Source organism: Somniosus microcephalus, chromosome 1 (assembly GCF_052327205.1).
Source record: "Somniosus microcephalus isolate GS21.2 chromosome 1, FLI_Smic_1.0, whole genome shotgun sequence".
NCBI lineage: Eukaryota > Metazoa > Chordata > Chondrichthyes > Squaliformes > Somniosidae > Somniosus > Somniosus microcephalus.
Genome location: NC_140987.1, coordinates 35,480,329 through 35,493,252, shown reverse-complemented (window position 1 = coordinate 35,493,252; position 12,924 = coordinate 35,480,329).

Genomic DNA, 12,924 nt, shown 5'->3' with positions numbered 1-12,924 from the left:
GCCGAATCTCGATGGCATCGAGGTCCCACGCCACGGACATCAGCGGCTACTGTGTCGTGACCCTGTCGGTTAAGGGCACGGAGTATAAAAACTTTAAACTCCTCGTCCTCCCCCATCTCTGCGCTGCCGTCCTACTAGGGCTGGACTTCCAATCCCACCTCCAAAGCGTAACCCTAGCATACGGTGGACCCCTCCCCCCACTCACAGTCAACAACCAGCAAACGTTAAACCGCCCACCGCGTAACACCTGCAGCCTCTCCACCCTCAAGGTCCCGCCACCCTCTCTGTTTGCTAACCTTACCCCTGACTGCAAACCCGTCGCTACCAAAAGCAGGCGGTATAGCGCCGGGGACAGAGCCTTCATTAGCTCTGAGGTGCGGCGCCTCCTGAAAGAGGGCATTATCGAGGGGAGCAGCAGCCCCTGGCGTGCCCAGGTCGTAGTCGTAAAGACCGGCGATAAAAACCGCCTGGTCATCGACTACAGCCAGACCATAAACAGATATACCCAGCTGGACGCATACCCCCTCCCCCGCATATCTGACATGGTCAATCAGATTGCACAGTATAAAGTATTCTCGACCATCGACCTGAAGTCGGCCTACCACCAACTCCCTATCCACCCTGAGGACCGCCAGTATACCGCCTTCGAGGCGAATGGGCGCCTATACCACTTCCTTAGGGTCCCCTTCGGTGTCACTAATGGGGTCTCGGTCTTCCAAAGGGAGATGGACCAGATGGTTGACCAGAACGAACTGCAGGCTACATTCCCCTACCTAGATAACGTCACTATCTGCGGCCGCGACCGGCAGGAACATGACGCGAATCTGGAGAAATTCCTCCGTACGGCCCAACGGCTGAACCTCACCTACAATAAGGAGAAATGCGTGTTTAACACCACGCGCCTTGCCATCCTCGGCTGCGTAGTGGAGAACGGAATCATCGGCCCCGACCCAGAAAGAATGCGCCCCCTCATGGAGCTACCCCTCCCCCACTGCCCTAAAGCACTTAGGAGAACCCTGGGGCTTTTCGCCTACTATGCCCAATGGGTACCCAATTACGCGGACAAAGCCAGACCCCTCCTGAAAGCCACTTCCTTCCCCCTCACGGAGGAGGCGTGCGCGGCCTTCTCCCTCATTAAGGGAGACATAGCCAAGGCCACGATGCACGCAGTGGACGAGTCCATCCCCTTTCAGGTGGAGAGCGACGCATCCGACTTCGCCTTAGCCGCCACCCTAAACCAGGAGGGGAGGCCAGTGGCCTTCTTCTCAAGGACCCTACAGGGCCCCGAGATCCGACATTCGTCGGTCGAGAAAGAGGCCCAGGCGATCGTGGAGGCAGTACGGCGCTGGAGGCACTACCTGGCAGGCAAACGATTTACCCTCCTCACCGACCAGCGTTCGGTGGCTTTCATGTTTAATAACAAGCTGAAGGGCAAAATCAAGAATGACAAGATTTTGAGATGGAGAATCGAGCTCTCCACCTACGATTATGAGATCTTGTACCGGCCAGGCAAGCTGAACGAATCCCCTGATGCCCTTTCACGAATGACATGCGCCAGCGCGCATATCGATAGGCTTCAGACCCTCCACGACCAGCTCTGCCACCCCGGAGTCACCAGACTCTACCATTTCATTAAGGCCCGCAACCTGACCTACTCCATCGAGGAGGTCAGGACCATGACCAGGAACTGCCAGACCTGTGCGGAGTGCAAACCGCACTTCTATAGGCCGGACCGAGCAAGCCTGATCAAGGCCACCCGCCCCTTCGAGCGCCTGAGCATCGACTTTAAGGGGCCCCTCCCGTCCTCTGACCGTAATGTGTACTTCCTCAACATCGTTGATGAGTACTCCCGTTTCCCCTTTGCCTTCCCCTGCCCCGACATGACCAGTAGCACGGTCATTAAGTGCCTGAATGCCCTCTTCGCCTTGTTCGGGTTCCCGAACTATATACACAGCGACCGGGGCTCCTCCTTCATGAGCGAGGAACTCCGGCAATTCCTCCTAGAGAGAGGTATTGCAGCAAGCAGGACCACCAGCTACAACCCCAGAGGTAACGGTCAGGTGGAAAGAGAGAACGCGACGGTATGGAAGGCCGTCCTCTTAGCCTTAAAGTCTAAGGGCCTCCCAACCTCCCGCTGGCAAGAAGTCCTCCCGACAGCGCTGCACTCCATCCGGTCATTACTTTGCACGGCCACTAACACCACCCCCCATGAACGAATGTTCGTTTTCCCCAGGAAGTCGACTACGGGAACCACTCTACCAACCTGGCTGACCGCCCCGGGGCCGGTCTGGCTGCGGAAACACGTGAGGACCCATAAAACGGACCCCCTGGTCGAGAGGGTGAACCTCCTGCACGCCAACCCCCAGTACGCCTACGTGGCGTACCCAGACGGGCGGGAGGACACTGTCTCCCTACGAGACCTCGCACCCTCAGCCGATCCGGAAACACCGCCACCACCCCCCCCCAACCTCAGTCCAGGTAGACGGCATGCCGGAACCCCACGAGCCCTCGCCGACCACGCAAACACCAGCATCAACACCGGATAAGGCACCAGCACCGGATAAGGCAACACCACCGCTGCGGCGATCGGAGAGGCTTACGAAGCCTCCGGACAGACTGACCTACCAGAATTGGTAGTACACTTCACCCCGCCGGACTTAATTCTAAACAAGGGGTGAATGTGGTAAACCACGTTCACTATCGTATCACTGTTAGTAGTTAGCACTGTTCACCACTGTTCGTTATAACTGTATCACTGACCACTATTGTATCACGGTACGAGGTCGCCTCTTGCCACACTGCTATACCTGGGATGACCACTGCCGACTCCGCCTTGGCTCCACCCACCAGGCCAGGTATAAAGGTGAGCGACTGGCTGGTATTCCTCCTGCTTGGATCGGATCACCCACGAGAGTGGGCTCTGTTATTTAGTCAATAAAAACCTTTAGTCACCTTCGTAACTCTTCGCCTTTTATTGGAGGAATTGATAGGTATATCATCCACCACCACCTCCTCCACCTCCACCTCCTCCTCCTCCACCTCCTCCTCCTCCTCCACCTCCACCTCCACCTCCTCCTCCTCCACCTCCTCCTCCTCCACCTCCTCCTCCTCCTCCTCCTCCTCCTCCTCCTCCTCCTCCTTCACCTCCTTCTCCTCCTCCTCCTCCTCCTCCACCTCCTCCTCCACCTCCACCTCCTCCACCTCCTCCTCCACCTCCTCCTCCTCCTCCTCCTCCTCCCCCTCCTCCTCCACCTCTTCCTCCACCTCCTCCTCCACCTCCACCTCCTCCTCCAACTCCACCTCCTCCTCCTCCACCTCCTCCTCCACCTCCTCTCGCCTCCTCCTCCTTCTCCACCACCACCTCCTCCACCTCCACCTCCTCCCCCTCCACCTCTTGCTCCTCCTCCTCCTCCTCCACCTCCTCCTCCACCTCCTCCTCCACCTCCTCCTCCTCCACCTCTTGCTCCTCCTCCTCCTCCTCCACCTCCTCCTCCACCTCCTCCTCCTCCACCTCTTGCACCTCCTCCTCCTCCTCCACCTCCTCCACCCCGTCCACCTCCTCCTCATCCTCCACCTCCTCCCCCTCATCCTCCACCTCCTCCTCCATCTCCTCCACCTCCTCCTCCTCCTCATCCTCCACCTCCTCCCCCTCATCCTCCACCTCCTCCTCCATCTCCTCCACCTCCTCCTCCTCCTCCACCACCACCACCTCCTCCACCTCCTCCTCCTCCTCCTCCATCTCCTCCTCCTCCTCCTCCTCCCTCTGGCAGGGGCTGCTCCTGATCTCGCCCGTCTCCCTTGCTGCTGCCCCTCGTCCTCCAGCCCTAAAGACGGCCCTGCTGCACCACCCATGCCTGCAGCCAAACCATCGGTGAGACAGCCAATATAAAGGGCAACACCGACCGGCAAAGCCTGGCTCTCTTTAGACCAAGTGAACTTTATAGTGCGCTAAATCAAATCAGAGCTCACCCAGAAGTTAACCAGCAGCCTGAAAATTGAAACCAGCAACTAGCCTGTAAGTTCTGCATGAAACTTTTCAATAACGCTGGTGGGGGAGAGTCCTTGCTGCCGCTTACCGCCACGTGTTGCTGGGCAAGGTCAGCGCATGCCGAGTACTGCGCTGGGGCAGACCAAACACCACAACAACAACTTATATTTATTGGGTCTTTAACATAGTAAAACGTCCCAAGGCGCTTCACAGGAGTGTTATAAGACAAAAAATTTGACTCCGAGCCACATAAGGAGAAATTAGGCAGGTGACCAAAAGCTTGGTCAAAGAGGTAGGTTCTAAGGAGCGTCTTTAAGGAGGAAAGAGAGGTGGAGAGGTTTAGGCAGGGAATTCCAGAGCTTAGGGCCTAGGCAACAGAAGGCACGGTCACCAATGGTTGAGCGATTATAAGCAGGGATGCTCAGTGGGAAGAATTAGAGGAGCGCAGATATCTCGGGGGGTTGTGGGTCTGGAGGAGATTACAGAGATAGGGAGGGGCGAGGCCATGGAGGGATTTAAAAACAAGGATGAGAATTTTGAAATTGAGGCGCTGCTTAACCGGGAGCCAATGTAGGTCAGTAAGCACTGGGGTGATGGGTGAACGGGACTTGGTGCGAGTTAGGACACGGGCAGCCGAGTTTTGGATAACCTCAGGTTTACCATGGGTAGAATGTGGGAGGCCAGTCAGGAGTGCATTGGAATAGTCAAGTCTAGAGGTAACAAAGGCATGGATGAGGGTTTCAGCAGTGGATGAGCTGAGGCAAGGGTGGAGAAACATAGAAACATAGAAGCTAGGAGCAGGAGTAGGCCATTCGGCCCCTCGAGCCTGCTCCGCCATTCAATGAGATCATGGCTGATCATCCAAATTCAGTACCCTGTCCCTGCCTTCTCCCCATATCCCTTGATCCCTTTAGCCTTAAGAAATATATCTAACTCCTTCTTGAATATATTTAATGAATTGGCCTCAACTGCCTTCTGTGGTAGAGAATTCCACAGGTTCACCACTCTCTGGGTGAAGAAATTCCTCCTCATTTCTGTCCTAAATGGCTTACCCCTTATCCTTAGACTGTGACCCCTGGTTCTGGACTCCCCCGCCATCGGGAACATCCTTCCTGCCTCTAGTCTATCTAGTCCTGTTAGAATTTTATAAGTTTCAATGAGATCACCTCTAATTCTTCTAAACTCCAGCGAGTATAAGTCCAATCGACCCAATCACTCCTCATCCGTCATTCCTGCCATCCCAGGTATCAGTCTGGTGAATCTTCGCTGCACTCCCTCCATGGCAAGAGCATCCTTCCTCAGATAAGGCGACCAAAACTGCACACAATACTCAAGATGTGGTCTCACCAAGGCCCTGTACAACTGCAGCAAGACATCCTTGTTCCTGTACTCAAACCCTCTCGCTACGAAGGCCAACATACCATTTGCCTTCTTAACCGCCTGCTGCACCTGCATGCTTACCTTCAGCGACTGGTGCACAAGGACACCCAGGTCTCGTTGCACTTCCCCTTTTCCCAATCTTTTGCCATTCAGATAATAATCTGTCTTCCTGTTTTTGCCACACAAAAGCTTGGTCAAAGGGGTAGGTGTTAAGGAGCGTCTTAAAGGTGGAGAGCAGTGTGGAGAGATTTGGGAAGCTAATTCCAGGGCTTAGGGCCTAAATAGCTGAAGGCACGGCTAATAATGGTGGAGCAATGGAAGTGGGGGATGCACAAGAGGCCGGAGTTGGAGGAACGCAGAGTTCTCGGACGGTTGTCGGCTGGAGGAGGTTACAGAGATAGGGAGGGGCAAGGCGGTGGATGGATTTAAACAAGAGCATGCGAATTATAAACTGTGGACTGGGAGCCAATGTAGGTCAGCAAGCACAGGGGTGATGGGTGAACAGGAGGTTTGGATGAGCTCAAGGTTATGGAGGCTGGAAGATGGGAGGACGGCCAGAAGAGCGTTGGAATAATCGAGTCTGCAGATAACAAAAGCATGAATGAGGGTTTCAGCAGCAGATGGACTGAGGTAGGGGCAGAGATGGTGCTATTACAGAAGTGGAAGTAGGCAGTATTGGTGATGGAGAGGATATGGGGTGGAAACTCATCTCAGGGTCAAATAGGTTGTAAGCAGTCTGGTTTAGCTTGAGGCAATGGCCATGGAGGGGGACAGAATTGGTGCCTCGAAAATGGAGCTTGTGGCAGGGACTGAAGATAATGGCTCGGTCTTCCGAATGGTTAATTGGAGGAAACTGTGACTGATCCAGGACTGAATTGCAGACAAACATAAGAACATAAGAAATAGGAGCAGGAGTCGGCCATTTAGCCCCTTGAGCCTGCTCCACCATTCAATAAGATCATGGCTGATCTTTTACCTCAACTCCTCTTTCCTGCACTATCCCCATATCCCTTGATTCCTTCCAAATATCTATCGATCTCTGTCTTGAATATACTCAATGGCTGAGCCTCCACAGCCTTCTGGGGTAGAAAATTCCAAAGATTCACCACCCTCTGAGTGAAGAACTTTCTCCTCATCTCAGTCCTAAATGGTCGACCCCTTATCCTGAGACTGTGACCCCTGGTTCTAGACTCCCCAGCCAGGGGAAACATCCTCCCTGCATCTACCCTGTCAAGCCCTGTAAGAATTTTGTATGTTTCAATGAGATCACCTCTCATTCTTCTAAACTCTAGAGAATATAGGCCTAGTCTACTCAATCTCTCCTCATAGGACAATCCCCCCATCCCAGGAACCAGTCTGGTGAACCTTCGTTGCACTCCCTCTATGGCAAGTATATCCTTCCTTAGGTAAGGAGACCAAAACTGTACACAATACTCCAGATGTGATCTCACCAGGGCCCTATATAATTGAAATAAGATGTCTTTACTCTTATACTCAAATCCTCTTGTAATAAAGGCCATTTGCTTTCTTAACTGCTTGCTGTACCTGCATGTTAACTTTCAGTGAATCGTGTACAAGGACACCCAGGTCTCTCTGAACACCAACATTTCCCAATCTCTCTCCATTTAAAAAATACTCTGCTTTTCTAGTTTTCCCACCAAAGTGGATAACTTCACATTTCTCCAAATTATATTCCATTTGCCATGTTCTTGCCCACTCGCTTAGCCTGTCCATATCCCCTTGAAGCCTCTTTGCATCCTCCTCACAACATACATTCCCACCCAGCTTTGTATCATCAGTAAATTTGGATATATTACATTTGGTCCCCTCATTCAAATCATTGATGTAGACTGTGAATAGCTGAGGCCCAAGCACTGAAAATGACCCGTTTATTCCTACTCTCTGTTTTCTGTCCGTTAACCAACCCTCAATCCATGCTGGTATATAACAGCGTGACAAATCTAGCGCAGTGGAGGGGTCGAGAGATGCGGTGATGCGGTAGAGCTGGGTTTCGCCAGCGTACATAACTAACCTGATGATATGGCTGATTGGCAGCATGTAGATGATAAATAGGAGGGGGCTAAGAATAGATCCAGAAGTAACGGTGCAGGGGCCAGAAGAGAAGCCTATTATGTCCATGAATGATTGAGACACGGACAGCAGGAGTTGAACAAAACAAGTCTTTACTGAATGAAGTCAATCGGGATCTGAAACTACAGAGGCTCACTAGCGCCTTTTATACAGGGGTGGTCACTGCCGGTACTGCAGTCTGAGACCAGTTATTCTCTTAAAGGTACATACACAACAATTCCTCCCCTTTTAGATAAACAGTACATAACATTCATTTAACAACTAAATGATAACTCATTACAATCACAATTACGGTTGCTAGATACATTGGTTAAGTTTAAGCAATTATAAGTTCAGCCTTTGAGGAGGCTTCCTGATTCTGTCTGGATAACGCCTCTTTGGGGTATCAGGTTCTTCTGGCAAGGTTGAGTCGGGATCAATGTCGTTGTTTGGTTCGTCTGCTTCAAATATCTCCGATTCTGCGGTAGATGCAATTGGTACTTCGGTTTCATCGCCAGGTGTAACAGATCATGGTGTGGAGTTGACGTTTTCCAGTGACTCTAGAATCTGGTCAGCATGGCGTGTTACAATGCTCTCTCCAACGTCCACGGTATACATTAGAGGTCCTTGCCGTGTACAAATCGTTCCTGGCTGCCATTTCTCTGTGCGGTAGTCCCGGGCCAAAACTGGTTGACCTATCTTAAAACTCCTGGTCGGCCTTTCACTCATATTCTGAAACTGCCTGTTCTCCACATCTCTTCGGACATTTGGCTTAACCAAATCCAAGTGGCATCGTAGTCTTCGATTGAAGAACATCATGGCTGGAGTTTCGTTGGTAACCGCATGTGTCGCATTCCTGTAGGCAAACAAGAAGTTGTCCACCTTGTGTTGTAGGGGTATATCTTCATTACACATTGCCTTGATAGCCTTCTTGAATGTTTGAACAAACCTCTCAGCCAATCCATTAGTGGCTGGATGATATGGGGCAGATGTGTAATGCTTAACACCATTGTTCTTTAAGAACCTCCGGAACTCTTCAGACACAAACTGTGGTCCATTGTCAGAGCAAATCTGTTCAGGCAGCCCATTCCTGGTGAATATGGTGCGTAAAACTGTGATAGTTTTTTCCGTGGTGGTTGAGGACATTTTTATTACCTCTGGCCACTTTGAATGTGCATCCACTGCAATTAAAAGCATCGAGTCCATGAAGGGACCAGCAAAATCAATGTGCACCCTTTGCCATGGAGATGAAGGCCACTCCCACGGGTGTAGAGGAGCTTGCGGTGGGGCGTTTTGGACCTTCTGGCATCCTGCACAGCTCTTGGTCATCTCTTCGATTTCTCTATCGATTCCCGGCCACCACACAAATGCTCTGGCTAAGTTCTTCATTTTTACCTCACCCAGATGACACTCATGAAGCTCATTGAGCACTCTATCCGTCAACTTAGGTGGAATTACTACTCTGGATCCACACATCAAGGTTCCTCTGCACACTGACAGCTGTTCTCTTCTCGGCGAGAATGCTGGCAGCAGTGGTTCGCCATGTGCTGGCCATCCCTTCACCGTTATATCATAGACCCGTGATAGTGTCGGGTCATTCCGTGTTTCCTTTTCTATGTTTGCATTCGTCACAGGGAGACATTCGACTATGGTCGAGTGGAATAACTCCATTGGATCCACGGCAACGGTAGGCGTGACAATCCATCAGCATTTCCATGCTGTTTAGTTCCTTTGTACTCGATGTCATATTGGTGTGCCCCTAGGAAAAGGGACCACCTCTGCAGCCGTTGCGCTGTCGTTATCGGTACGCCCTTCTGAGGGTTGAAAATGGAGACAAGAGGTTGATGATCGGTTAGTAGGGTAAATTTTTGACCGTGCAGGTAGTGATTGAACTTCTTCACACCCCACACTAGGCTGAGGGCCTCTCTGTCAATCTGGGCGTAGTTACGCTCGGCAGAAGTTAACGAGCGTGACGCAAAAGCAATCGGCCTCTCTGAACCATCAAGGAATTTATGTGACAGTACCGCCCCAATGCAGTAGGGAGACGCATCACACGCCAGCCTGATCGGCAGTGCTGGGTTGTAGTGATCCAATACTTCTCTAGAAGTGATTAAGTCCTTACTCTTCTGAAAGGCCCGCTTACAGTCATTGCTCCATTTCCATGCTACTCCCGTTCGTAGCAGGGCGTTCAGTGGGTGCAGAATTGTCGACAAATTCGGCAAAAACTTATGGTAGTAATTCACCAATCCGAGGAATGACCTCAGTTGCGACACATTTTCAGGCGCTGGGGCCTTAACAACTGCTTCAATTTTGTCAGGGGACTTATGTAACACCTCTTCATCAATCACGTGACCACAATACGATATCTGTTTCTTAAAAAACTCGCACTTGGGGCGGTTGGCTCATAGCCCATGTTCCCGTAGTCTAGTGAGCACCTGTTCTAGGTTGTTAAGGTGTTCACTGTCATCTTCACCTGTTACAAGGATGTCGTCCAAGTAACACTGAGTCCCCGGAATCCCTTGCAGGACTTGTTCCATCGCTCTTTGCCATATCGCCGGAGCTGATGCTACTCCGAATACCAGTCGATTATACTGGTAAAGACCTTTGTGAGTGTTTATCGTGAGATACTTCCTGGAGGATTCTACAACCTCCATCTGCAAATATGCTTGTGCTAGGTCAATTTTTGTAAAACGCTTCCCTCCAGACAGTGAGGCGAAGATGTCTTCTATTCTTGGAAGAGGATATTGTACTGTGTGAAGGACCGGGTTCACCGTCACCTTGAAATCCCCACAGATGCGAACCTTCCTTGGCTCCTCAGACTTATTGCTTAACGTTTTCTTCATGACAGGAACGATGGGTGTCACCCACTCGCTCCAGTCGGCCTTAGACAACACGCCTGCCTTCTCCAGATTCTCCAGCTCTGCCTCGACGGCTGGGCGAATTGCATATGGTACCGGTCTTGCTTTGAAAAACTTGGGAATTGCATTCTCTTCTATTTTTATCGAGGCGGTTACGCCTTTAAGAGTGCCCAGTTCTTGTTGAAATACGTCTTTGGCGTTAGCTAAGATTGTTGACAATCGTCCAGGAGTGACGTCTTCATCTTTTTTACCGTCCACCGTCATTGCATGAATGGAGTGCCAATCTAAGCTTATCTTCCTGATCCATTCACGTCCCAATAACGGTGGTCCACCATTTTGCAGTATGTAGAGATACAATTTCCGTATTTTCTTGCCGTTGTATTCGACAGGCACCCTTATTTTTCCACTGGGGTATACTTTTTGCCCCGTATACGTCGTCAAGACAATGGATGTCTCTCTCAAGGGTATGTATGAGAATAGCCGCTCGTAGTCTCGTCAATTCATGATGGTTAGCGCTGATCCTGTATCCAATTCCATTTTAACTTGGGACCCTGCTATCGTGAGGGTGACCCAAATGGTTCAGTGATCCTCTTTTGCGATTACATTGTGAAGTTTGAGACAGCTTAGTCTCCTGTTCCCGGATTCACTATCGCTCATCTGGTCTTCGGAACTACTGTCCGTCATCTTTTGTACTTTCTTGTACGGTTCCTTAGTAGCCTTTTTGTTGTCGCTGGTCTTCTTCCCAGACCTGCAAACTCGTGCAATGTGTCCCATCTTTCCGCATTGCCTGCATATTTTGTCCTTGGACCAGCAGTCCTTCTGGTCATGGTTAGTTCTGCCGCAGCGATAACATTTTGCAAATCCCCGTGTCATTTCATGGGTGCCGTATTCCTGTGGCTTTTGTCGAATTTCCGCAGCTCCCCTGGCTGCTGCTTCGTACGATACTGCCACGCTGAAAGCCTTATCTAGCATCAGCTCTTTCTCTGAGAGTAACTTCTTCTGTGTTCCTTCACTCAGGAGTCCACAGACAAATTTGTCCCGTAGGGTATCTGCCTACTGGCTCCGAACTGGCAGTGCTTTGATAGCTTGCGTAGTTCCGTATGGTACTCAGCATTGCTCTCATCTTTATGCTGAGTTCTCCTGTGGAATTTAAATCTTTCTGCTATCAACAGCGGTGCAGGGTTTAGGTGTTCCTGTAGGACAGCAACAATTTTGTTAACACTCTTCGCCTTCGGTTTGGCTGGAGTAATCAGGTCCCGCAATAGGCCATACGTTCTAGCGCCCATTAAGTTTAGCAATACCGATGCCTTTTTCTCATCGGCTATTTCGTTTGCCTCGCAATATACCTCGACTCTTTCCACATACGTGGTCCAGTCCTCTATTGTATTATCAAAGGCAGTGATACAGCCCGTCTTCAGCATCTTGACAATCTAAAATGGCGCCTCCCGCGCTTTGCCTTCTTCCCCGATTTAACAAAATGGCGCCTCCCGCGCTTTTCCTTCTTCCCCGCTGATTAAGATGGCGTCTCCCGTGCTTTCCGTTGCAACCTGCAGCTCCTCGCGGTTTCCTGCGCGTTTAATATTTCTTATTTTTTATTATTATTTTCCCGTCGTGGAACAACCCTGTGGGACTCTTGCCTCCCTCTTCTCGGGTCTGTACGCTGTCCGGCTTCGTAGCACCAGCCGCGCCCTGTGTGCTCTACCCTCTCTCTCTCTCCTCTTCCCGACAACGCTGCTCGGCCCCGTTGCAAGCCACCTGCTCGAGTTCTAGACCGCCGCAGCCCAGGAAGGATCAGTGTACTACCTTCCACCAGCCCGATTAGCTGAAGCACCGTCGACAGGAACCAGGCCCCGCTTTCGACAGCTTCTCCAGCAATCTTCAACTCCGGTAACACAGGGGCGGATGCCCACGGTCGACGCCCGTTTCTACTGCTTCTTTCTTCCTTCTGGCCTCGACCTCTGCTCACTTTGCTGCAGGAATGGATCCCAGGAGGCGGTGCAGATTGTAGGTAAGTTCGTATCTGCTCGTCGCCAGTATTATGTCCGTGAATGATTGAGACACGGACAGCAGGAGTTGAACAAAACAAGTCTTTACTGAATGAAGTCAATCGGGTACTGAAACTACAGAGGCTCACTAGCGCCTTTTATACAGGGGTGGTCACTGCCGGTACTGCAGTCTGAGACCAGTTATTCTCTTAAAGGTACATACACAACAAAGCCATTGCAGGAGATTCTCTTGCTACGACTGGATAGGTAAGAGCCGAACCAGGCGAGGGCAGTCCTTCCCAGCTGGAAGATAGAGGAGAGGCATTGAGGAGGATGGAGTGGTCAACCGTGTCACAGGCTGCAGACAGGTCGAGGGGATGAGGAGGAATAGTTTACCACAGTCACAGTCACACAGGATGTCATTTGTGACTTTGATAAGAGCTGTTTTGGTACTTTGGCAAGGGGCGGAAACCTGCTTGGAGATGTTCAAACATGGAGTTGCATGAAAGCTGGATATGGATTTTTTGAGGAGGGGGGTGATGCCAGCAGTTTTGAAAGGTAGTAGGACAGTACATGAGGAGAGGGAACCATTTACAATATCAGCTAGCATGGAGGCCCGGAAAGGAAATTGGGTGATCAGCGG